The sequence below is a fragment of the Rousettus aegyptiacus genome, unplaced genomic scaffold (assembly GCF_014176215.1).
Source record: "Rousettus aegyptiacus isolate mRouAeg1 unplaced genomic scaffold, mRouAeg1.p scaffold_m13_p_2, whole genome shotgun sequence".
NCBI classification, from domain to species: domain Eukaryota; kingdom Metazoa; phylum Chordata; class Mammalia; order Chiroptera; family Pteropodidae; genus Rousettus; species Rousettus aegyptiacus.
In genome coordinates this window covers 35932281-35957235 of record NW_023416295.1, presented here as the reverse complement: position 1 = coordinate 35957235, position 24955 = coordinate 35932281, and the positions used below count along the sequence as shown (strand labels likewise).

At 33.3% G+C, this 24955-nt stretch overlaps 1 protein-coding gene across 9 annotated transcripts in view; it reads left to right on the top strand.

The window, feature by feature from the left end:
- The window catches only part of GULP1 (GULP PTB domain containing engulfment adaptor 1), a 202677-nt gene that overhangs the window by 125627 nt on the left and 52095 nt on the right, over window positions 1-24955 (top strand). The window lies entirely within an intron of this gene.

Sequence of the window (24955 nt, the reverse complement as noted above, 5' to 3'; positions counted from 1 at the left end):
GTTATTTTTCTCTCCAAATAAATAATTTTTAAAAACGTATTCTTTATAATTTTTGTTTAAGTCACACACATATTTCTTTTAATAATTTTGGCTATTGTTAAAATTATTTGCAATATCATGGCCTGTGGGAAATAAAATAACTAACAGATTAGTGTTCTTTAAAAACATTTTAATGTTGTATTACACAAACAAACATAAAAACTAACCTGGATTTGAAAGAAGTAAGCTTCAATTTTAATGAATGTAATTATCATCCAAAAAAAGGGTTCAAAAAAAACTAAAATTAAGAAGACAGAAAGGAGTGCATTTTTTGGTGAATCTTTTATTCAGGTTGATGCATTTTAATAAAGAAATGGAAACAATTTATATTCCATGTCTTTAAAGATTTGATTCATTGTTGTTGGAAAACAGGATAAACTACTAAATGCAATTTACAAAATGGTCTTTAAAGAAAAGTGTTATTTTTTGTTTAGTAAGCACTAAACTGAAATAGATTTCAGAGAAATCTGAGTTTAAATTTGTAAGAGACAGAAGTAAATTAAAGAGCTGGGTTTTGGAATATGAGAGTGGGTCAGAGTTAAGCAACCAACCTTTGGAGCCAGCATGGGAGAAACCAGAAAATGGTAAAATTATTTATAAGAGAATGTAAGGGTTCGTGGATTAGTAAAGTATATGCTGGAATATAATGAGATTAGATATGAGGAATTATTTCAGGAAAAAATATAAAAAGTTATTGAAGAGAAAGTCATTGTTGTTTAATAAGGAACCTCTAGAGTGCTGGTCTCAGTCCAAATCAGCAGGAAGAAACCTTTAAAAGGCCATCAAACTGTATACTTAAAACTAATTTAAACAAATAAAAATTTTTTAAAAGACATGCGGAAGTTCTCCCAGAGCTGTTACCTGACAGTGAGTTTGTAGAGTGCAGCGGCTATGTTTTCTCGCTGACTTTGCAGCAAAGAAAATGCTCTAAAATATTTGCCTTAAAAAAATTTTTTTTTCTTTGTAAAACTAATGTACTTGAAACCATTACAGTGCTTATGAAATTATCTATAAAGTTAATATGAGGATTTGCTATAATTTAGTATGAAAAATTTAGTTAACTGAAGATGAAAATCAAGTTAATATTATCCATCTCTTCTACAAATATTCCTCCTTAGCTATTGAGAAACTATATGAAAACTATATAGAAAAGATTTAATCTAGAAAACCACTACTGTTTTAAAGTGCATGCTCAGTTTTTGGTAATATCGATAGTACTAGAATCCTATCCTTCCAGTGAAACCACCGCAGATTATTTATTTTAAATGTGATTGAAATGTCTCATCTTGAAAATGTGGTTTATATAGGATTAAAAGATTCTAATTAGAACTACCTTTAACTTTGAGAGTTAACGTGACAATGGAGATCTGCTTGTCTGCATGAAAAATTTGCCTGTGCTAATTCACAGGTGCATAACAGTTGTAAGTCATCCCACATGAAATAGAGGGCACAGGAAGATTTTCCCAGACTGGGGTCAGTAAAATATGGAAGAGCAGGTTGGGTTTTTTATTCTAATGTAGCCTCCCAAGTGATAATTTATGTCATATATACCAAGTAATGTTAAAACTATCTAAAGAACATTTTTTTCTGAATTCCCTCCTTCATGGCACTTTTAAAATTGATCATTTGGTAGTTATTTTTGAAAAAAAATTCTGTAGTTTTTTAGAATACATGCCATTTAAAAACAAAATCCATGTCCACAGGAAGTACCTCAGCACAACAGAAAAAAAAACTACAGACCTAGAACTAGATTGCCTTGGTTTAGATCCTTTGTCCAACACATTAGCTGTGGGTCTTAGAGCAAATTACTTAACCTTTCTCTGTCTATGGTTATTCAATCTGGAAATAGGAATAATGGTAAATAGAGTTGTTATAGACGTGTGATGAACTTAGATACATATTAGAAGAGTATTTGGAATAAAATAGTTATTCAATAAATGTTAGCAATCATTCATTTTTTAAAAAAAAATTTTTCACAAAACTTACCAAAGTGCCTATCTCATATATATATATATATATATATTTGATGAATTAATGCATAATAACCTTTCCAAAGTAATTACAAAATACTTACATTGCATTTAGTCCCAATATACCAGGCACTATGCTGGTGTGTTTTTACATGATCTTGTTTAATATTTGCCATGATCCAGTGTGGAGATTATTAATCTTTACATAAGAGAAAACTTTACATTTTACATAAGAGATTAGTACTTTGCCTACTGTCAGAAAGCTAGTAAGATAGAACCTGACTAAAACTCTGAAGTCTATCTGAGTTAAAGCTTTGCTTCTTTTTATGTATGTATGTAATAACAGTTGACTTATTTCAAGCTGAGGTGTCTGGAGGAAGGGAGCACAGAGTCAGTAAGGTCTAAGACACAAAACGAATTTGACAGGGGTTGGGCTGCGGCACAAAGTACTAATAATGGTAAAGTACTTTATCAGCCAAAGTTCCTTCTGAGAAACAGAACTAGTAAGATCTAGTAGGATGTACACACACACACACACACACACACACACACACACACAATTTATTTTAAGGAACTGATTATATAATTGTGGGGTCTGGCCAGGCAAGTCTGACATCTATATTGCAGGGCATCAGAAAGGGCAAGCTAAATACCCTTGGGCAGGAGCTGACATGGGTAGAATTTCGTCTTTAGGAGGTTCTGTCTCTGTTTTGTTCTTAAGGTCTTTAAATTGATTGTATCAAGCCCACTCAAATTATCCAGCATAACCTTTTTTACATGAGGTCAACTAATTGTGGATGTTATCATATCTACAAAATAACTTCATGACAACAAGTAGATGAGTATTTGATTGAATAATTGGATGGTGCAACCTAGCCAAGGAGCCACATAACACTGACCATCACAAATACTAATGCTGGACAAGGGTAAAAATAAAAAGATCATTTGAGAAGGCTTTGAATGGCAGGAGAAGCAGTTTGAGTAATCAAACTAAACATATAGGGTTTATGGTGATAAATCTGTAGTATTCTGAAAGTTGATTTGGATTAAGAGAGATAGGATAACAGTAAACTTCTTAAGAAGTTACAACAGGTCCTCTAATGTTATTTCTTTCAATGTTGTTTCATTATAACATTGATGAGATGCTGTAGGAACTTAACTCTTCTTTATGTCAATTAGCTTATGGTAAAATTGGTTTCATCATATATATATCATTTTGCTTAAATTTACAGAACCTATAGATGATGTTAAGTGAAGATTTACTGTATTTTAATGACCCAAGTGTGTGCTCATAAGTTCATGTAAGGTAGTAGATAAACATGTAGTGGAAAATAAAAATATGCTAAGTATTCTGAGGGAAGAATTGATGCAAAAGAGGAATAATTTGTGTATTGGGCAAAATATATCTGTTTTCACTCAGGCTAAAAGGGAAAGAATGGTCATACCACTGAAAGATTCTCATTACTTCACTCACTTTTGGCATCTACTGGTTATAGATTAAATCTGATAAATTTAAGAGAGCTGTTTAAGAATTATAATTCTCCCTGAGGAAATACATAATAACATGTACATTTAGATGTTTTCAGTTTTAGGTAATAGTTTTCTGCCTTAATGTTATAATTCCTTTAGTTCCTTTTTTTAAGAACATTTTAATTCCACATTCTTTCATTTTATGGAACATTCTGTTTCAAATATTCACATTTAATATTCATAGTGTACCTATTTCAGATTATGTGGGTATAAAATAGTTGGTCACATTAATACTAATTCACTGGGAATTCTGCATATTATCCATTGTACTCTATAGTGATGTTTTTTAGACAACTGATCATGCTCCATGAAAAAAAAATTGTGTCATGAAATTAATGTAGTAGGTCATGGGAGGCATTTACACATAAAATAGAACAGAAGAGAAAATGGAAAGAAATGTTCAGAATGCATATGGTAAACATCAATTTGTTGTATAAAATTGTGGTTCATAGTCATAAAAATTTGAAAGCCACTGACTTTAAACAGTGATTTACCTTTAAATAGTACTAAAGACTTTACCAGGTTTAACTAATTTAAATCATAAAATAATAAAAGGGGGAGCTGCTTGAAAGAGCAATTTAATTTTTAATAGAAGAAATGATCCACATGTAAGTTTAACCACATGGCTTCATTGAATATAACATCTTAAAATGATTTCTGAAATATGCATGTAAACATGGTAGGAATGGTAGAGGAACAGAGTAAAATATAAATATAGTTTTGTGTACTCATTCATTCACACATGTACTTCTTTGTTTGAATCAAGCTCCTAATATATGCCAGGTCCTGATCTAGACAATGAGAATTGACTAGGGAGCCAAATAGATAAAATCCTGCCTTCCTGGAACTTACATATAATAAGCAGAGTAACGGTCCTTTTTTGTGAGACACTCAATAAGAAACTATTTATACTTATTAATATGATATTAATTAGTATTATTTATATAATATAGTATATATAGTATAGTATTAACATCATATTTTTATTTACTAAACAATATTTCAGGGTGTAATAGTTGCAACAGAGAAAATTAAAACAGGATATTGAAGATTGGGAGAAGTGGGAAAGAGAGTGCTATGTTACATAAAGTGGTCAAGGAAGATCTCTGAGGAGGGCAGAAACCTAAAATAAGAAAGTGAGTGAAGCATTGACTGCATGAGAGAGGAGTATTTCGGACATGGAATAGCATGGGATGGCACGTGCAAGGTGGGACCATGCTTGCCTAGGCAATGACTGGCTAGGGCCCATGGTGCCTGGAATGCAATGGAATGCAGGGAAGTAGTAATAAATACATTCTGAAAGGCACAATGGAGTAGAGCAGGTGGGATGTCAGGTGCCTGGTAGTGCTTATAAGGCCTTGTAGGCTAGTGTAAAATTTGAGAAGTCCTCAACTTAGAGAGTTTTGAGAGAGTGACAAGATCTGAGACAAGTTTTTAATAGGAATTAACTATAAGGAAACAAAGGTGTACACGCATCCGCAGTCCAGTGTAGGAGTCTAGGCGAGGAACGTATGATTGTGGCTTGAAGCTGAGTAGGAGCTGAAGGAGCAAAGTAGTGGGCATCTGGGTATGGTTTGAAGGTGATGCTGGCAGGATCTACAGATGGATTGTGCATTAGCTTTCTATTGCTGGCTGTAATTAGAACATTAAAGCAGAAATTTAAAAATATTTGATAACCCATAAGGAAGAGTGTAGTATTTTCCATCCCCCAACTTTTGATGAGACTGCTGAGCTGTCTTTTCTATAAAGGTGAAATACTGGAAAACTTTTGTTTTAATGAATTTATTCTCTTGATGTGAGATAGTCATTTCCCAGGTGGAGAATTGTGATAAATGTTTCATAAAAACGCTTATTAAATATTTTACTCTAAAATGTATAACTATCCCATATAAGTCTGATGTGTTTACATTTTTATGAAATATCTAGCTTTGTTAAAATGTATAAGAATGCAATTCTTAAGAGATTTCTACATTACTTTGCACCATGTAGCAGTAAAGAGTCAGCATGCCTTGATTTTTGTTCACTGTGTTCCAAGTTCTAAAAGTGAGTGATTCCAAAGTAAATAGGAACAAGGACCTTGACCTTAAAAACTTATGACTTCCCTTGGAAGAGAGAACAGGCACATGAAACAAATAAAGAATTTTGGGAAGAAAACTAAGTAGACGATGATCAACAATATAAAATACCAATGTCAAAGAGAGGTTTAAAAGAAAAATTTGTTATATTTTAATGATTTTTAGAGTTATCAGAGTCATATATTAAACATGCATTGTTTGCCAGCATGTGTTTAGTTAGAAAGCTTGACTGAGCTGTGACCCTCAAGATTTTTCTGACTCAGTGAGTAGTATGGTTTCTAGCCCGGCTTTCTCAACCTTCACAACCTAATCTTCCGCAACATTTGTAGCCTATAAGCTCTTACTTGGCTTCAAAAAACAAACAAACAGAAAACAACAAACAAACAGAAAACAACAAACAAAAACAAAAAAAAAGGATGCAGTCTCAGATATGAAAGGAAGTGACTAGAACTTGAATATTCTAACCCTTAGTAGTTGAAATCTACATCTTAGCCACTTAAATTTGAAACTTCTATCTCAACTTTGTCAGTAGTCATTGATATAAGGAAATATAGAACTTGGATATATGGAATGCTCAGATACCCCCCCAAATGACAGTTTTCAACCCTAACAACTCTACTGATTCTATCAGAATATTATAGCCACATAGTTGTTGTGTCTTATGACAGGATTGGAGTAGCTACTTTTCATCAAACTATATGAATTCAAATTTTAGCTCCCCCAACTAATATCTGAATTGTATAACTTTTATCTTTGCGTTTTCTCCTTTGTAAAATGAGATTAATAATTGTACTTAACTCAGTGAATTGTTAAGAGGTTTAAATGGTATTCTGTCTTTTCTGTTTACATCAGCAACGGTGAGATCAGCCAAGGTACCTGCAGTGGCCAACTTAAGAATTTCAGTGGAGAAGGAATGGCTTTTCCTTCAAGCATGGTAGCAGACTCAGTACTGCCGAACTTACAGGTTTATAGACAAGAGAAGGCTTAGGTTGTTGAAGAGAAATATCACTGTAATCATATTTTCCTATCATCTTGAGTTTTCGACAACTGCATTCTGGAACAAGATGTTAATGCACAAATCATCTTGGTCTTAAAATCAAATACTTAAAAGCAAATATAGAAATAGAAGGAAGTCAATGCAAACTTTTAAAAACTGTTTTGGAGTTTTATGGGTAAGAAGTTAATGAAGAGAGAAAGTTACAACATTGTGTGTCCTAATGGGTCATGGTCAAGAAAAGTTTTAATGTAATTAAATCATTTTATTAATACTTATTATTATTTTTATTGAATATATGATAAATTACCCTTCAATGAAATGTTAATATTGGTTTACGAATTAAAAGGAGAAAACTTAAGTCTTAGAAGTGAAGATATCTGTAGCTGTCAAAAAAAAAGAAAAAAGGAAATCAGCAAAGAGACCATTCATGTTGAACCTTATGGAATCATTAAAAGTTGGGCAAAGATATATCCCTGTGGTCAGTGAGGTGCATTGCTAAAATATCTAACATGGATTAGAATTCCAAATTCACAAGATTCTTTAGAACAACTTTGTAATAGCTGCAAGCAAAAACATTTGCCAGTTTTCCTGATTGTAGATACCATGGGAAATGTAAAACACACGAAGAACTCAACTGCATTCCATATAATTCATTTCATTTGTTCAAATATGAGTTTTTAGTTAACTTCAAAGCCTAGGACCCACTTCAAAAGAATCGATCTTATATAGACCTTTAAGAAAAGTTTTCATAGATTTTACAGCTGGTGTTTCATAATGCTAATACATACAACTTACATCTATTCCAAACATTTTAACATTTAAGAATGAATATATACATTGAACCTTGTCATTTCTTCCAATTAAGAATGATATATACTATTACAAGTATTTATAATAATTATGCATCTGTAACCATTATAAACTGTCCTTTTATGTGCCAAAGCAATACTGATTCATATTTAAAAAAAAATTTGAAAGCTATAAAATGTTATTTTTTCCTACCTTTCTTAGAGTGGGAAGCTATGAGCGTTTTTCATTTTAAAAAATGTGAAAACAAATAAGAACATATTAATAACTGGAAGCTTGTTGAATTGTGCCTTTGTAGTTGGATTATGCTTTTAAAATATAGAATAATTTGGAAAAGAGAAATGATGATAAACACATGACTAACTTTTCAGTTCTCAAGATGAATTTATAAAACAAATTTAATTTCTAAAAAAAAAATATGCCTATTTTAAACAGGATGCTTTTGTGTTTTTCCCATTAAGTTTTCCCGGGTAACTCAAATAGTTATTAAACATAATTTTGGAGGTCATCATTATTGGAAACTATTACTCTACATATGAGAATGCTCTAAAAAAGTATAATAAAGCTGCTAGAAATTACTGAATAAAAACTAAAAACTGTATATTAATTATTCCTTATAACATTTCACAATGTACTACTATACTTTTTTCCTGAAAAAGATATATGTTACAGATTCAAAGACTTTTAATGTTCAAAAGCACTTCAGGAATTACAATATAATCCATCATTTTCTTGATAAAATAAATTGAGGCCAAGAGAGGTTAAGTTATTTGCTAAAAATTACACAGCTCAAGTCTTCTATTCAACATCCATTTTTCTTTCATTGTAATATTCTATAACCAAGTTTAAGGGGAATAACCTACTTAGCCAGCAGATGAATGAATGCAAAAATGAAATAGAATATGTCTATCCTTTGTATATGTTACATGTGAAATTTGTTCATCTCTAGAATCCTGTCTGAAAATTGATTTGTTAGACATCATTTAAATCCATCCAGCCAGGAGTTTGGCAGGGGTGTGAGCTAAGCAGACTAAATAGAGTCTGTATATTTGCTCCCCTGGCAGAGAGGCCACTGAGTCTAAGCTTTTTAAAAAAACTTAGACTTTCATTTTCCTTATTTTACTTTTCTTAATGATATTTCTATTAGCATAATCCCTGGGTAAAAATGTCTTGGTGTTATCTATAAATTTAAATGCTTCTTTAACTTGAGAGCATCTAGTTATAAATGAAGAATTTTCTGAATGTTAAATACCTTTTAAATTATTTTATATTTCTACATGATATGTTTGGCACTAGGTAAAATAACAAGAAAGCTCATTTATAGTCAAAGAATGTTTATGAAAAAAAGAAAAGTCTGATTTTGACTTAAAGGGGCCAAGCAGTAGCATTCTGAAACTGGGAATATGAAATTTAGGGATCTAAGCAGAAAGGACAGGTAGGGGATATTTTAGTGTGGGGATGGGGGACATGTTTGAAAAAGCTAAAAAAATAATATTTTTATCAAGATCATTTCATTAGTGGTTTTCTGAGTAACTAAGCAGATGCTAAATATAAGAAAATTATTAAAAAGTGAGCATTTTTTAAACAAAGGACAGGAAAAATGAGAAAGGGGAATGAAAAAGGGATTGTTATAGGATGTAAAGTATAGTAAGAAACACCAGGTTATGCAGATTGCTCAGATTTAAACATCAAGTCAACATTATAGATGGAAAGAGAGTTGTATTTCAAATATTGATTGGAAAGATAGATGTTAAGTAGAAACAAGTTGTGTCCAGAGTTTTCTCTTTGTCATTGATTTTAGTGGTGTGAGATAAGGAAAGTAGCCAGCTCACATCAGAGACAGAAACTCTGCTGAAGGCAAACCAAGATTCCAGATCACCGTGTTCTTAAGTTTAAGAGACATTTGGAGGAAGTAATCTTTCATCTCTTAAGAAATATGTATATAACTACATATATTTTATATCGAACTAGTCTTTTCTGTCTTCTAATATTATGAACTATGAGTAACTTCATCTTCAGAGTAGTTACACATATTATTACATTTAAGAATGGCCTCCTGTTGTATGCCTATTTATTTATTAAGTTTCCAAGAAATTTTTATCATTGTCTTTTTTTTCCTGCTGGAATTAATCAGTAGTTTTTTCTGAACCTTTATAAATTATATTTTAAAAAGTAAAAGTAGAGTCCAGTTAGAGCAAAGCAGTAAAAATAAAGGCCATTGGGGAGCTAAAGATCTGATATAATTATGCAACAATAGTCTGAGAAAAGATGTATCTCAAAATATAGAGAACACAGGACAAAACATTGAAGAAGCAATTGTTCATCTGAATTAGTAGGTCTTCACTATATTATTTTCTAAGGATAATGACTTTATTATTTCCTAAGATGATCTATACTAATTATTAAAATTTAAGCACTTCAGAAAAACACAGAAGTATAGAAATTAACACATCACTCAGAATCCTACCAGGGAGAAATAATCCAGTGTTCATTTTTGGTTAACAGTGGTCCAGGCATCTCTTTCTGAATGTATACCAATGCAAGACAGGTAAAAAAAAATAACATTCAACATTACATAAAAAACTATAATAATAATTACTTAAGCATTTTACATCTATCATTACAAATGTTCAATGAGATTGGGACTATTAAACAGCAAAATTATAACATTAAACTGTAAATAATTAAGGAGAGTAACACTGAGGATGGATAGGAAAAATCAACTTTTATAAGAAGGAAATTGTAACATGCATGGTACTTTATAATGAAAAGCATTGAACTTTACATGAATTTAACAGAACTAAAAAATGGAATCAAAGTGAATCAAAGGAGTTACAAAATTTCAGATATGTATATCTTTGCCAAAGCCATATTAGTTCCCAAAGATTGCTCTAGGGTTAAAGGAAGACGATTATAAAACTCATTAAGTGTTTGGCATCCTTACGTTTTCCTTAATAGCTCGTATTGGTTTTTGACATTGTGCATATATGAATGATGAGGTGAATGATCTACTTACATTTCCTACCTCTAGCATGCTCCACGCACCGCCCCCCGCTCCCCAGTTTTTGTTGCTTATTTCAGTTTGACTTGCCAAGATTTGCTGCATTTACATTATGTTCTGAAACTATAATAGTAGTTTAATGTTAATTACATTTTGAAATGGATTCAGATCACCATCACTCCATTTACCATTTCTTCTCTACTTTTGAGATCTTTTTTTTATTTTGATTTTCCTCTTCAAGAAGTTTTTTCAAAAAAAAAGCTCAAAGACTCCAATTTTTTGTGGGATATTTCACATTTAAGAATATCTAGCATCTTAGATCTTTATTTCCCTCAGAACATGAGCTCTGGTTGCACAGTCTTCCCTCATTCTCCTGTTGAGAAAAATATCTGAATCTACCTCAGTTTCCCCCTCAGAAGTTGTTTTACTTTTTATGGATGAGTGCCTAAGACTTCATTCTTTATCATTAAATTTTAATAACATGGCATGCAGACCTAACTTAAATCTCAGCGAATATCTCTAATGCCTTGGAACCAAAAAATGAAGCTCCCTAGGAGGAGAAGTAAGTAGGAAATGGGGCTCGTGTTCTTAAAAATATAACAAAAAACTCCCTTATTCAAAGAAACAAAAATGTGATTAAGGTCTATTATGCTATTTAGTACAACAGACCAATAGTGTTAGATCTAGGAAAGCTGTGTGCTGTAAGCAAAAGAGCAAGGTTCTTGGGGTCTTAATGAAGTGAGTTGAAAGCAGATTCTACAGCTTAATATGGCAAACCTTGTATTTAATTCAATTTTCACATCTATAAAATACAAAAGATACCTTCTTTATATAGTTTTTGTGACAACTAAATCAGATAACAATTAGAGTGTGGGGCACTCGGTTGGTGCTCACTAAATGTTTTCTTCTTTTCTCTCTTTGAGATACACCTAGTTTTAACAAAGATCTGGTATAACATTGTTACTGTTGTAAAAAGCTTCCATCATTTCCAGCAACCAACTTACAGTCTGGAGTTTTTAGAACACAGCACATTCATCATGAGATTAGTTTCCAATTCTTTGCATATTTGAATAGCATGCGTATTCCAAGATTCAGTGTTATGAAATAGTAGAACCAAGATGAATAGACTTGCACAATTTTCCTCTCTCCCTGCTCTGTCTCTCAGACCAATTTTATCTGCGATGGAATTACTCACGGATGGTGATTGGTGATAGGCAAGACAGCAGTGGTTAATTAGAGTCAGAGAAGCATACATCACCCTGCCGTAGACTCTGTAGGTTCAGATAAGAAGTGGTACCCTGGGAAGCAAGCAAGCAAGTAATGAAGGGGCTTGATCTGTCTTTAGGTGATCCCAGTTATAATCCTAAATAATTAAGGCTAGATCTCCAGCTTCATCTGGTTTTTCATTTATTTCTGAGGATTACCACACCACTTACTTGGTTACATGTCTGTTTTTATTGCTCATTAGAGTGGTATTGCTCCAGGCTTGCTCACACAAACATTTGCCAGAGATGTCGGAATAAAAACAAAGCAAGTCTTAGAAGCAGAGAAGCTATTTGCATTTGCAAACATTCAAACTAAATAATATGCTACAGGAACTGTTGGGGTAAAATGAGTGAGATTGAATATGCTCAAGCATCATTAGGAGAATATGCTAATATATTGTTTTGTTTTTTTTTTAAGTGTGTGGAAAGTGAAGAAACAACAGCTAAAAAGTTTAAGAAATGAAATTAGAATTCTACAGATAATTGTATATGTTTGTGTGAGTATGACGTAGCAGGTTAAAATCAGGTATTATAATTGATGAATTGTCCTTTATGGAAAAGTAAGTAAGAGAGAAAAATTTATGGCGGAGATGTGATATAGAACACAGACCTATGAGCATTTATCAATGATACTTTCACAACTTTAGCTTGGACTTTTATAATGAATTAATGAATAAATATTAATTACTTTTACCATTTAAAAAAATTTCATAAGTAATGTCCTATATATATTCCATATAGTGTAGTAAAAATTGCAAAGAATGCAAACACATATGACATTGTAGTAAATGATCCAAATAACAGGGCATTAATTAAGGAAGTACAGTTTGCTCTTTTAATGGCCATCAATAAAAAATAGAAATCTTTGTAGTTAAAAAATGGTTAATAGGTTATTACAGATTTAAATGATTTTATTGTCAGTTTTATCATGAATCATTTCATAGTGTGATAATTATAATTGTATCCATAGTGAGTTTGATTTTGAGTCATAAAATAACAATCTTTAAACCTAGTTCCAAGAGTCAAGTTTATAATTCCAGAATAATTTTTGAACAAAAGACATTACTATTTACCATAAAGTTTACATTACAATGGTTTATGGACAGGTTCTGCATACTTCTTTTTAGCATGTACTAGGCGCCAGGCTTCAGGTATATAACATGCCTTCCTTACTGTCTCATGATAGAGGTGTATCCAAGGATCACAGAGGTTGGATGATTGGAAGGACACACATGAGACCTGTAAGGTTTTAATAAAAGCGATGAAAATGTTACAGCAAGAAAAAGAACAAATACAAAAGTATCAGGAGCTTGAGAAGCTTGTAGGCACAGCTCTCTAGGGTCCTTGGTTAGTTACACAAGACTCCTCTCCAGATTATGAATCATCAACATATGTGGAAGGAATTTTGGTTTCAGAAGACCTTGTTCTTATCTTGGCCAAGGATAAATATGAGACTTCCACACATCTCAGAGATATGTGTATAGCTGGCTCACTATCTTCTACACTATGACACCTTGAGTTATACTGAGGAGAATCCACAGGAAGGGTAAACAAAAATTTCATAATGGAGATCAAGAACCAGTAGAAATAACCTTAAGGACTGAGGTGAGATGGCCATTACAGCCTGGGAGGAGCATGCACAATGTATCAGAGACATCCTAGAACATGGCACATTTTAGAAAGTCTAAGGGTTCAATATGGCTGCAGTGCAGAGTATGTGTTTAAGGTAAGAATTATGAGGATAATTCCTCAATTGCATTCCCAGGTGACCTGTAGTGATGAACTTGAACTTGAGATAGAGGAGATAATGAGGTCAGAGATATCTGTTACTGAACCAAAATAACTTATCTATCTGGCGTTAGCAGAACCAAATACTAAACACCAAGACTGCAGTGGAGAAAGATTGGCTATTTTATAGTGAATAGCACCATCCAGGAGGACGGGAGGCTAAAGCTCAAAAGCCCAAACACTTTAGTGATTTATAGACTGGGGATTTTATAGAGCCAAAATCACAAGTCATCACTAGTAGGTGGTTTGGGGTCGTGGGTCTTGCTGATTGGTTAAGAGTGAGGTAAGGGCAGTAAATCATAATTTCAGATCTTGAAGTTGGCTACGTGTCCCTCAGTCTAGTTTCCTGGGGATGTGGCCAGAGGTCATTTAGCTTTAGGGCTCAGGAGCTGAAACACAATTTAGGCCAAGATATTATCTTTATCTTAACAGAGACCCATGCCTAGCGACCCTTAGTTAAGGCATGGCCACTGTTTCTGGCTGCCAAAGGGTGTAACTGACTGGTAAGGGAAAAGACTGAGGCTTACAGGGCATGCTGTGAAGAAAATGGTTCAAGTGCTGAGGCTACATGTTAAATCAAAATTATACATTAAACCAGGATCCTTGGTTTCAGTTGGTGGTTTGCTCTTTGGGCTGAAAACCATCTTAATAATGCGTGTTACTAGATTATCTTGGCATGCAGCGGTAGACGCTACACATATTGTGACTCTTACTCATTGTATGCTGTTATTATTTCTGCCATTTTGGTTATTTATCTTTCCTACTGTCTAATAGGCCCAAGGCTAAACAATTTCTGTAATGGTTAACAGGGTGCTACATGACTTCCTTCTTATGGCTATTAGTCTAAACTAGCTTACAAACCTTTTTTCTTTTAAATAAATTTATTTTCTATGGGTTCTTAACTCCTCATATTCATCTCTTAGTTCTAGACATTGAATTTTAGGTCCTTGAAATATCTAGGTTGGAGATATCCAAGAAATAATTAGAAGCCTGGAATATAGGGCATAGTATTTTGTGACCACTCAGTAAACACTAAACTAAAAGACTAATGCCATCGGCTTACATTTTAAGAACTCTAATAATTCCTATCAGAAACCTGTTATAAATAGGAAAAAAAAAATGTTTTTAAATCTGTCTCATGCTGTGAACTTATGTTAGAACCAACTACTGTTTTCAAGTTTCAACACTATCAAAGGAAAGAATGTTTTCTCAATTAACCAGGCACTTGCAGATCAGGTGAAAGCTGGCTTCCTGTGAAAAAGAAATTTGCCTTGAAAATTTCATTATGGCTTCTTTCCACCATATGGTGTCAAATGAGACAGTCCCTTCTCTTTTATCCAAGGATTTTAATTGACTTCTGAAGTAACAATTAATCGAAGTTAAATTTGCATGTATGTACACATACACATAATTTACACACGTGTAGATATACACACATATAAATGCACATTTTATATAAGAACTCTGAATTTACTACATCTTAGAACTCAAAGGACAAACAGTACCAACTTTTAAATCTGGTTGTCTTTGTGTGGACTTAATATCTTTCAAAGAAACATTTCTTAAAACCTGCAAAATAACACAAAACTCAATTTTTTTTGTTCCTGAGTGATGAGCCAGTCATTTCCTTTCATGTACTAAATAGCAAAGATCGTCAATATTATATTGCATATGTACCTTATCCTGCCTCATGATTAAATGTCTAAGAAGTAATCACAAACTTCAAAAAGCCATTTCCTGTGAACTACAAAATTGCACGTCGTTTAGAGTTGTGGTCTCTATACCTTTGCAAATGGCCGTGTCTCTGCGTTACTTTTGTTTGTATTTTTACATTCCACTGAGGTAGTCAGAACTAATACCATTATATCTTACAAATAGGAATACAAACTCGGAGTACTTGAATTACTTGTCAACGTCATATAAAAAGGGAAATCTGGTCTTCCATGCAGATAATATTCTTTTAGGTTCTAACCTATTTGAAATGTAATGCTTTTCTTCTCCAAGCTGCCTTCACTAGTTTTAAAAATGCAAGAGTAGAGGAATATGTTGTCTAACTACACTTACATTTTTTAAAAGAGGAAAGATAATATTTTCACTATAATTTATGCAACTTTTATTTTGAATTTTACATTAAAACAACTTTCTATATAGAAGTGTATAAAAAAGAGAAAGCTTCTTTTGAGAGTGGTGGGCTCTTAATCCAGGGGAATGCTGCTACTTGGTACCCTATTGCTCCATTCTTTTTTTTTTTTTTTTAAACCTGTACACTTCCTTTCTACACTATCCTTACAAATAGACATTTTAGTAAGTAGGGCATGCATATCCTTGACCAGATTAAGAGGTGTCACAGTACTTTGTAGCACAAAGAAACATTATCACTGAATATGCAGATTTAATCTTATTTGGATTTATTTAGAATGGATCGGGTGTTCCTTAAACTGGTGTGCTTTTTAAAAATGCACATTTCCTGTCCACTTATTCTGATTTAGCAGGCCTCCTAGTGAGCCTAGAAACCTTCATTTTGATTGCAGTGCATGTGAGAAGCTCTGGGAAAGATGAGGGTGTTTTCTTTGTATTGGAGGATACAAAGTAGCAAAGCAAATGAAATACACAGATAAAGTCTATTTAATCAGTTTGTGTCCACCTTGCACCCTACCAGTCTTTATAGGAAGCTAATAACAAGGAGCGAAATCAGGGGGCCTTAGTTTCAGTTCTCTCAGCTCTTGCACACCAGCTGTGGCAGCGTTAACAAGTGTCAAAGCCATCCAAAGGTGAGGCTTTAGAGAATAAAAGACTTGCAGGATCTGAATAATTCGTTGTACTGGTGATACCCTGGTCAAAAAACATTTTGAGTACAAAGGTTTCATAATAAAATTGCTAAAATAAGGAATAACTTTCCAATGCAGTGGAAAACCTTCTCTTAAGCCGTTCTTGGATGTGCTTGCATAGCACATATACATGTCACCATCAAGGTTTTCTGAATGTCCATATCTGATAAGCAAGGCTTGATGGAGTCAAATTTATATAGTTGCTTTCTTAGTCATTCCCTGTTTTCCTCCATTTTTTCTTCACACTCCCAAAGTGGTGACCTCGGTCTTTCCTATCCGTGAATTCATATCTTCTGACCTGCTACTTTCCGTCAGATTGGGTAAGGGTTAGTGACTGGTCATTGGTATGTGCTGACTGATCAGCTTATACATTAGCAGTAATAATAATCCTACTAGCATCATTGACTGCTTATAACTTGTGAGGCATATATTCTGTCTTCACCCTCATGTCAACCTTAAGCAGTCGGTAACGCAGTTATCACAACTCTATACATACTTACCTACTCTTATGGCCCCCCTTTTACAAATAGGAAAATTTAGGTTTAGAAAAGTTAAATATCTTGTTCATGTTAACACAGTTAACAATCAGCAAAGTTCTCAAGTTCAGACAGCATTATTTTAGAGCCTGGGCTTCTAATCACTATACCAAGCCACCAGGTAGTAAAACGTTATGTCCTTTGTCTTTATATGTAAATAGAGAATGTCTTCCTGTTAAAGACCTTTGTATTTGTTAGAGAAAGGATGGTCCTATGTCTCATAGCTTGATAGGCTCTTGCTTTTCTGATGGGTAGTGTCTAGTGATTTATTCTTGAGAATTTGCCAGAATAGAGAAGAACAAGTATCCTATTGTCTGTCACTGCCTTCTTCCAGGACATACCTGCCAGTAGGCCGCCTTCTCTCCCAGTCCGCAGTTCCCAAACTTGAACATTCATCACATCCCCTCTACCTCTTGTGCACCAGGTGTTTTGGAACCATAGTCCTATTTTCTATTCCTCAGTTTAATTTTATAAACTTTATTTTATCCAGAAAGTATACACTTGTTACTCAATTGCCCTGATTTTATAGACAGCCTAACGTACACTCTGTTAGAATTCTAAGAAAGCCCTGGAAGGGTAAGAAGCAATTGGGACAAGGTTTTGAATAGAGAAGAATGCTAGTAAGGTCAAATGGATGACTGTACACTGGGCTAGTTCCAATGAGAAGGGGGATGGAGGAGAGCTACATCCGATGGCCATGGAAGATGGTACTTCATTAAGCATTTAATTTGTCATGATTATCCCATGGGTGGCAAGGCAATTTTTAAGGTAAAATTAATTATCTGTACATATCAGAACACTTATTTTTTAACTTATTAGAATGTGTTCTTAAAACTAGACACAATTTTAATAAAGATATTTTTGTGTGTTATTAGGGCTGTAAGAATATGCTAAATTATTTATTATATCTGTAAGGTAATGTCTATAATTTTAATTTATGTAGAAGTGGATAATATTTCACTAAAGGTGAAAATTGTCTGCCTTCAGTTTAAAAATTTATAGAATACTTCTTGATATTTGTTACCCTTAAATGAGGTATTATATTAAAAATGGTTTCCACTGTGTGTGGTACACAATAGAAGGCTAATAGATAATAGAAATTGTCCCTTTCTCTATGTTTTCTAGCCATCTGCAAGAAGTTCATTTAATCACTGAGTATTACAAAATGTCAGCAGAGTATAACTTCTTGAAGGAGCTTTTAGAGGGTGTTCTAAAGGACTTTTCTTGAAAAGTCTCTTTTTCCTATAAACACAACTAGACATGGACACAGCTGCCATGGACTTTCTGTATATTCATAACCATATGGTACAAAAGAAGTTAGTCTGAATATATTCTGTATATTCACACATTGAATCCTTTCTGCAAATGACTGAGTGCACAATTACCCAGCTAATGCCTTGTGAATCCCTGAATTAGTAATGCTATCATCATTTTTTTATATAATACTGTATAATATAAAGTTTAGTAATATATATACATTTAAATTATCAGAAAGCTATACCCATGTGTATCTTAACTCTCTGTATTTAATTTTATGTTAACATATATTTAATCAAATAAAGCCTTGACATATCTTTTTAAAATGTTTCTCATAATTCACCCAACACATTTTTCCCCCAATAATTACCACCTTTGATTTAGTACCCTAGAATATCTCAAATGATGCTAATAACGATCCTTAGGAAATAATTCAGCTGCCACTGTACTGTGAAAGGGAATGTCGTCGTGGCTTCTAACTTCTGACATTAACAATGTGAGATCGAGAGAGCTCCAAAAAGAACATATTGCCTGAAAAATAAAATTGACAAGATGTCATGGTTCATGTATTTTCAGTTGGCAAAACCTGACTCTAGAAACTCATTGGGGCTTATAAAAGCTTGGCAGATCTACTGGAGGTGGGAACTATATGGAGAATCATTTTTAAAGCAGGATTTGAGTTACATATATGCTGTATAGTACATACCCTACAAGGCCTCAAAGTGCATTTCATATCTAAGAATTATTTCCTGGTTTTATAAATTAAATGTTGATATAACAATTATGAAGAAAGTTGTTTAGATAGATAACTGTGTAGGACACACTGAAAAGGCAAAAGTAGTTGCTGTTTTATCCCATTTTGATCAAAAGTGATAGATATTTGTCCAAAGTACTTGAAAATAGCAGAGAAGATGATGGGTTGAAATGAAGATAATAACTGTGAAGCTGATTTTCATATTCATAGTTATTGCAAAGGGAAAAAAATCTAGTGGGCTATTTGAAATGTAATGAACTATCAAACACCTCTGCCAGTGAAATCACGTATTAATCCTGTTGCATATCAAAGCTCCATCACATATATGAAACACTTTTATTTTACCTTGTCAATAGTGAGTTATTCAGTCAACTGAGTGTTTCTTTATGCTGCTGCTGAAGAACTTGTAACCTAGTTTATGATTTATCTCTAGCAAAATTTATAGGATAACATGGTTTTTGACTATAAACCTATTTCTACTCTATATTCTTGCTTTATTTTTCTTGTGCTTTTTTCTAATTTTATCTTCTATTTTATGAATTTGTTTGTAAGCAGAATTTATATTTATTAAAGGAGAAAATGAAGACAGTAGAGCTTAGGCAAAGAGGAATTTGACATCTTGAAGTTAAACTGTGAATGTTAACTTATAAAGCAGTTTAGAATCCCAAACTCACTATAAAAAGGAAATAATTCTAGAAAAGGGTCATTGAATTCCCGATCTTTTGATCTGATGTTTATTTATTTCTAATTTTTTTTTTTATGTTACAGTTAGCATACATATTTTATGACTCCTTATAAACCACTTTAAATCATTTTGCTATATAGTGGAATATTTTTTAAATCAGTGAAATAAAAAACATATATATATATATATTTTTTTTTAATACATATATAGTTCCATAGAAGGAACTACACCTGGGTTTCTGGGAATTCAAGATCAGTCATCAGCAAAATCCCCTTTATCCTCCACCTCTCCTGAACCTTACTTCTCACTCCAAAGAAAACTGGCTATCTTCTGAGGGCATTCAGTCTTCTGTTGCCTTTTCTAACCTCGAACATTTTTCACAAGTGGTGTATATTTTCTCTGTACAACTCACCCCAGAACACCTGTCCTGGCAGGTGAATTTACTGTCCTTTCTCCTTAAAATCCCCAAGTTTTGAGTCTCGTGTTATCCAACTGTGCCACTCTCCCTCTCCTAATTGAAGTCATCTGCATCCCCAGGTCACTCCTTCATTCCTTCAGTACTTTTGCTTGTTTTATTGTCATTCTCCCCCAAATAATTACATACTAGGAAGAATACTATAATATACAGAATGGTCATTAAAAGAACACTTGCTCTTGTGAGGTAGTGATCTCCCTGTGAATAAATCTTCTTAAGCAAATAGACACAGCATGCCAAACCTCTGGATAAGGCCTATGACTGAGTCACCTATTGAGTGCAGATGTGCTATTCATACCGAAAATTATAACCAGTAGGTTAAATACTTTGTCCCCAAATCAGTGCATCTATCGATATATTAAACTTGGGACATATAAATTAGAGACATTGAGGTAATTTATATATTTCCTGAATGCTATGCCTTGACCTTCATAAACTGGATTATTTAACAGGGCAAATTTCAGACTCTAACCTGTTGACAGTGACTGAACCAGTGTGCTTCTCTGATTACCTCAGACTAACTTGTACCATGTGGTTGACCAGCCGCACAACCTCGTTGATGATATCATCACACACCTACATAGTACACTTAGACCACTTACTGTAACAGCAGCTATGATTATAGTAACATATCTATTTATTTACTTTATTCAATTTAGAAAAGAAGTTTCTGGAAATTATTGTATGCAATATACTTAGCACCTAATAAAGTTTTAGTGCAATGCTTCCTATAGATTTTAATCTCTAAAATTGATAAATAATACCCTATTTATTCACTTCTTTCTTTTTGTCTTTTTGTAAATTACAGTGTCATGGATATATTTGCTAATATACATATATATTTCATAGCCTTTTTTAATTTCAGATTTCTACTTAACAAAATTCCTGCAGTTGTAATGGGAGATTGAAATCATTGAGGAACTATTGTGACAAATACTCTTTCCTTTTTACTTGCATTTATATAATTCCAGATAAAAGCCAGAACTAATTGATTATAGTTGTTTTCTATAACATCTGTATCATATACTATGGAACAATTTATTTCAAGGAGACTCCTTGGCTTTTATTATAATATAGTTTTAGTTCTCCCACTTGATTAAGAGAGACACATCTATTAAATACTAATTTATTAAATACCAAGCACAGTACTAAACTGTATTGTCTTATTATCTCAAGCAATCTTCAGAATATCTAAATAGAAGTATCACTACCACTTTTTATAAAGAGTAGTGGATTTGGGATATATAGTAGATTGGCAAAAAAAAAAAAAAACAACAACAACTTAGTAACAACAGAGCCAATATTCAAATCTTAAGCACTATATAATTATGCAAAATAAAGTTTGACCTCCTCATTCAATAAGTAGCCAGTCTTTGAGGACAATAAGGATTAACAAAAGTAAAGCCCTTGACTTCAGCGTTTACATGAGGATTTGTATTTTTACACATCGTGTGTACAGTGACTTGATAAATTTGCTATCCCAATAACAAACTGAAAATTCAGTCAAAGTAGAGAAGAACCAACCACTCACTACCTAAACTTATTCCTTCTCCCGGGAAGTATTTTTACAGCAGGAAGTCAAAGTACTCTGAGGAGCAGCTAGGAAGATTGTTGAGAGAGTAAGAAAAAGTTACTTGCCCTTCTCCTGACATTTTTGCTTATCATTCACCCACTTTGCATTCCTTCCTGCAGGGCTGCTGGCAGGATTTCCACAGACATAGCTTGACAGATGGGATTCTAGTGACTGAGGCCCCTCCAGTTCCAATGAGATGTCATCAAGGACTTAAAAAAGGCCCTTCACCAAGCTGACTGCTGTATGAAATGATATCTGACCTTCAGATAAAAAAATTAATCATGTTAAAATGGCAGTAACTCTCAGAGTCTCTGATAAAATTTCATTATGGAGTTTATTGGGGCTTTATAAAGTGAGGCTCCCTGGGTTTGTACAGATGTTTCAACTTGGATATTCAGTAACAGAATGTACATTTTTGGAGCAAAGAGAGAATGCCATTTGTTTCCTAATTTTTACATATAGCAGCATCCATAATTTTTGTGGACATACTGTGATTTCGATATTTATGCTAAATTAACCCTGAAAGGAAAGCAGATAAGTCTCATGATTCCAAAGCTACCATGTCCTTGCCCATACTTCACTTATTTGTTCATTTTAATGCCATTTATCACTTTTAAATGAAAACAAATTAACCTCAGGATTGAATCAGTATATGCATTTTATATTAAACCTGATGGGCAAGGAATTGAAATGGCAACTCACAAAATGCTTAAATTAAAACTAGGTTAAAAAATAAGTAGCTTACTGTAAACTTTAGTCATATTAATAATGACAGGTATGTACGGTAAGGGTTCATCTCAAATACCAGTTCTACATTCTAAAAATAACAAATTTAAGTATTTGATATATTAAATATATCATGGGAAATGTATATAATTATTTTTTAGAAAAGGAATGTACTGTAATATAATTCTATATGTAAAGGGAAGTTTTTATATAATTTAGAATCATAGTAATCTGGTTATTAAATTTTTGACATAGTCCAGTAAAAACATACAGGTTAATTTTAATACCAGGATTAGAATTTTCAAAGGGCAGCTGATAAATACTCTCAAAAGCTGGCCAGGAATATGTGAGGATTGATTTTTTTAAAGGCCAAGGAAAATCAAATAAAATCAGCATATAGTAGGGTTCAAACAAAACCAATTAAGCATTATGGTGAAGACAAAGTGGTGCTAATTAGTGATAATTGTCTTCAAGTATTAAAAAAAAAAACCAAAGTCTTTAAAAAGAAAAAAAAGCACGGACTTTACAATATAAATTGTCAAATTGAAGTTAGAAATGTATACAAGATTGGCCTATTGTAACGAGAGCAGGAAGAAGAGTTGTGATAATGGAAGCAGAATGGTTGGTTACTTTTACCAATGGGGAAGGGAGAATTAGGCTATTAGTTGTGAAATAAAACAGCATATGTGCTCACATCAGCATCTGATTGCAAGGCAGACTCCTTAATGTAGACAGACTTGATTGATTATGCAAAAACACAGTGATTCACTCCTTCCTCTGCTCAACTGTAGGAATTGCCAGGACCTTGCCACTGCCGGATGCTTGATGCTTCTGTATTTCCCCATCTGTCACGTAATTAGCCAGAGAGTCACCAGCTTCCCAGTAGAATTATTTAAGCCCTATTAATAGAATTATGCTGAATCTATAAAATAAGAAAGAAAGAAAGAAAGAAAAAGCCCTGACCCTTGTTGAAAATAATCAGTCACAAACCCTGCTTTTCTAACATTACTCCAGAGTCTAGAACCAAATAATCAAAACTAAACATCACTTAGGAGCATTTTTTGAATAGAAGCAAATGTTTATTGAACTCGTACTATTTGTCAAGCACTCTACCCATACAACTTTTGCTCATTACCCACTTACAATTTTAGGGGTATTTATCTACATTTTATAAAAGAAGAAGCTGGTGCTCAGAGGTGTTAAGCTTCACCAGAGCCAGAATTCAAGCCCTGTGTTCATGTGACTCTACCTTTGGCATGGTTGTGCCAAGCTACCTCCAGAGAGATCTTTGACTTTTCTGTTCATCACTGTACCCAAATACGTGGAACTGTGCCTGGCACATAGTAGACCTTCAGTAAAGAGCTGTTGAATAAAAGAAGGCCTGCTCTGGAGCAGAGCCTCCTCTCACTAGTGCCTCTGGGGGCACCTGATAGAAATGAGTAGAACAGTACATTCATAGTTACTGTCATAAGCTTGTCTCAGTTTGTTCCAGGTCTCAGGTTTTTGTTTGTTGTTTTTTTTTGATTTTTGATTTTTGTTTCCTTTGACTTTCCTTGTCTGTGTTTGAATCTTTAAATCTAGGAGGTAAAACCCCAGGGATAGAATCCAGTCTTCTTTGCTCACACCATCATAGCCCACTAATGAAAGTTCTGCATGCAGCAATGCTTCACACAATTATCAGGCCGTATTAATCATTGACAGAAAGTCTGTTAAAGAAATAAATAAGTTTCATTCATACTAATTTTTCACTCAGAAAAGCTATGTACAACCTAGCGAGATCTGAAAAGTAGATTTTTCTCCCTTTCTAAAGAAACGAGGACAGCAATTTGAGTAGTAAAGTCTCTTAATGTGATTATTCACACTGATATTCAAGTGTGAAGTTCTGCTCACAGCTAAAGATGCAATCTTCTCCAAAATGGCTTATGATTTCAAACAAATAATGATCACTTACAGCCAGAAAACTCCACTATGGGAATTATTGTTTATTTGGAAGCTTTTTTTGTTGTTACAGTCTATCTAAAAAGTGCTCAAATAATGAGTCCCTAGGTGGAGGGGAATGAAAGAACCTATTAGAAAAAAAACCAGGCACTCTCTCTGGTCATTGAAGATAAGGTGTAGCCTATAAATGCATTAATAGGTCAGACATTTGGGTCTGTTTTGTTCACCGCTGTATCCCTTGTTTAGAATACCTGACACAGATGATGCACAAATATGGACATAATAATGATAGCTATTGATGATTATGGTGATAATAATAATGAATAATACACTGTCTCAGAAGAGAACTGCTGGGAATGCTATACGTGAATTAGGAGGACACCAGAGCTTTTAAATAATGTTCTCTTTATAAGGGAGAAAAAAAAGATAAGGGGAGATAAGAGGGTTCTTGATATATTAGGGACTTCTTCAGATAAATATATTCTTTTGGACAGAATTCAAGAACACGAGCAGATTTGAGATAATCGCTTTGTCAAAGTTTAAACCTGAAGTAGAACAATAACAGTATATCGCATTGCCAAAAGCTTAAGTTCCATAAAAATTAAGAATAAGATACGGATACTTATTATCTCTACTATTCATCATTATTTTGTAACTAATACAGTAAGCAAAGAAAAATGAAACAATTGGTAACAGAATTGAAAAAAAAGA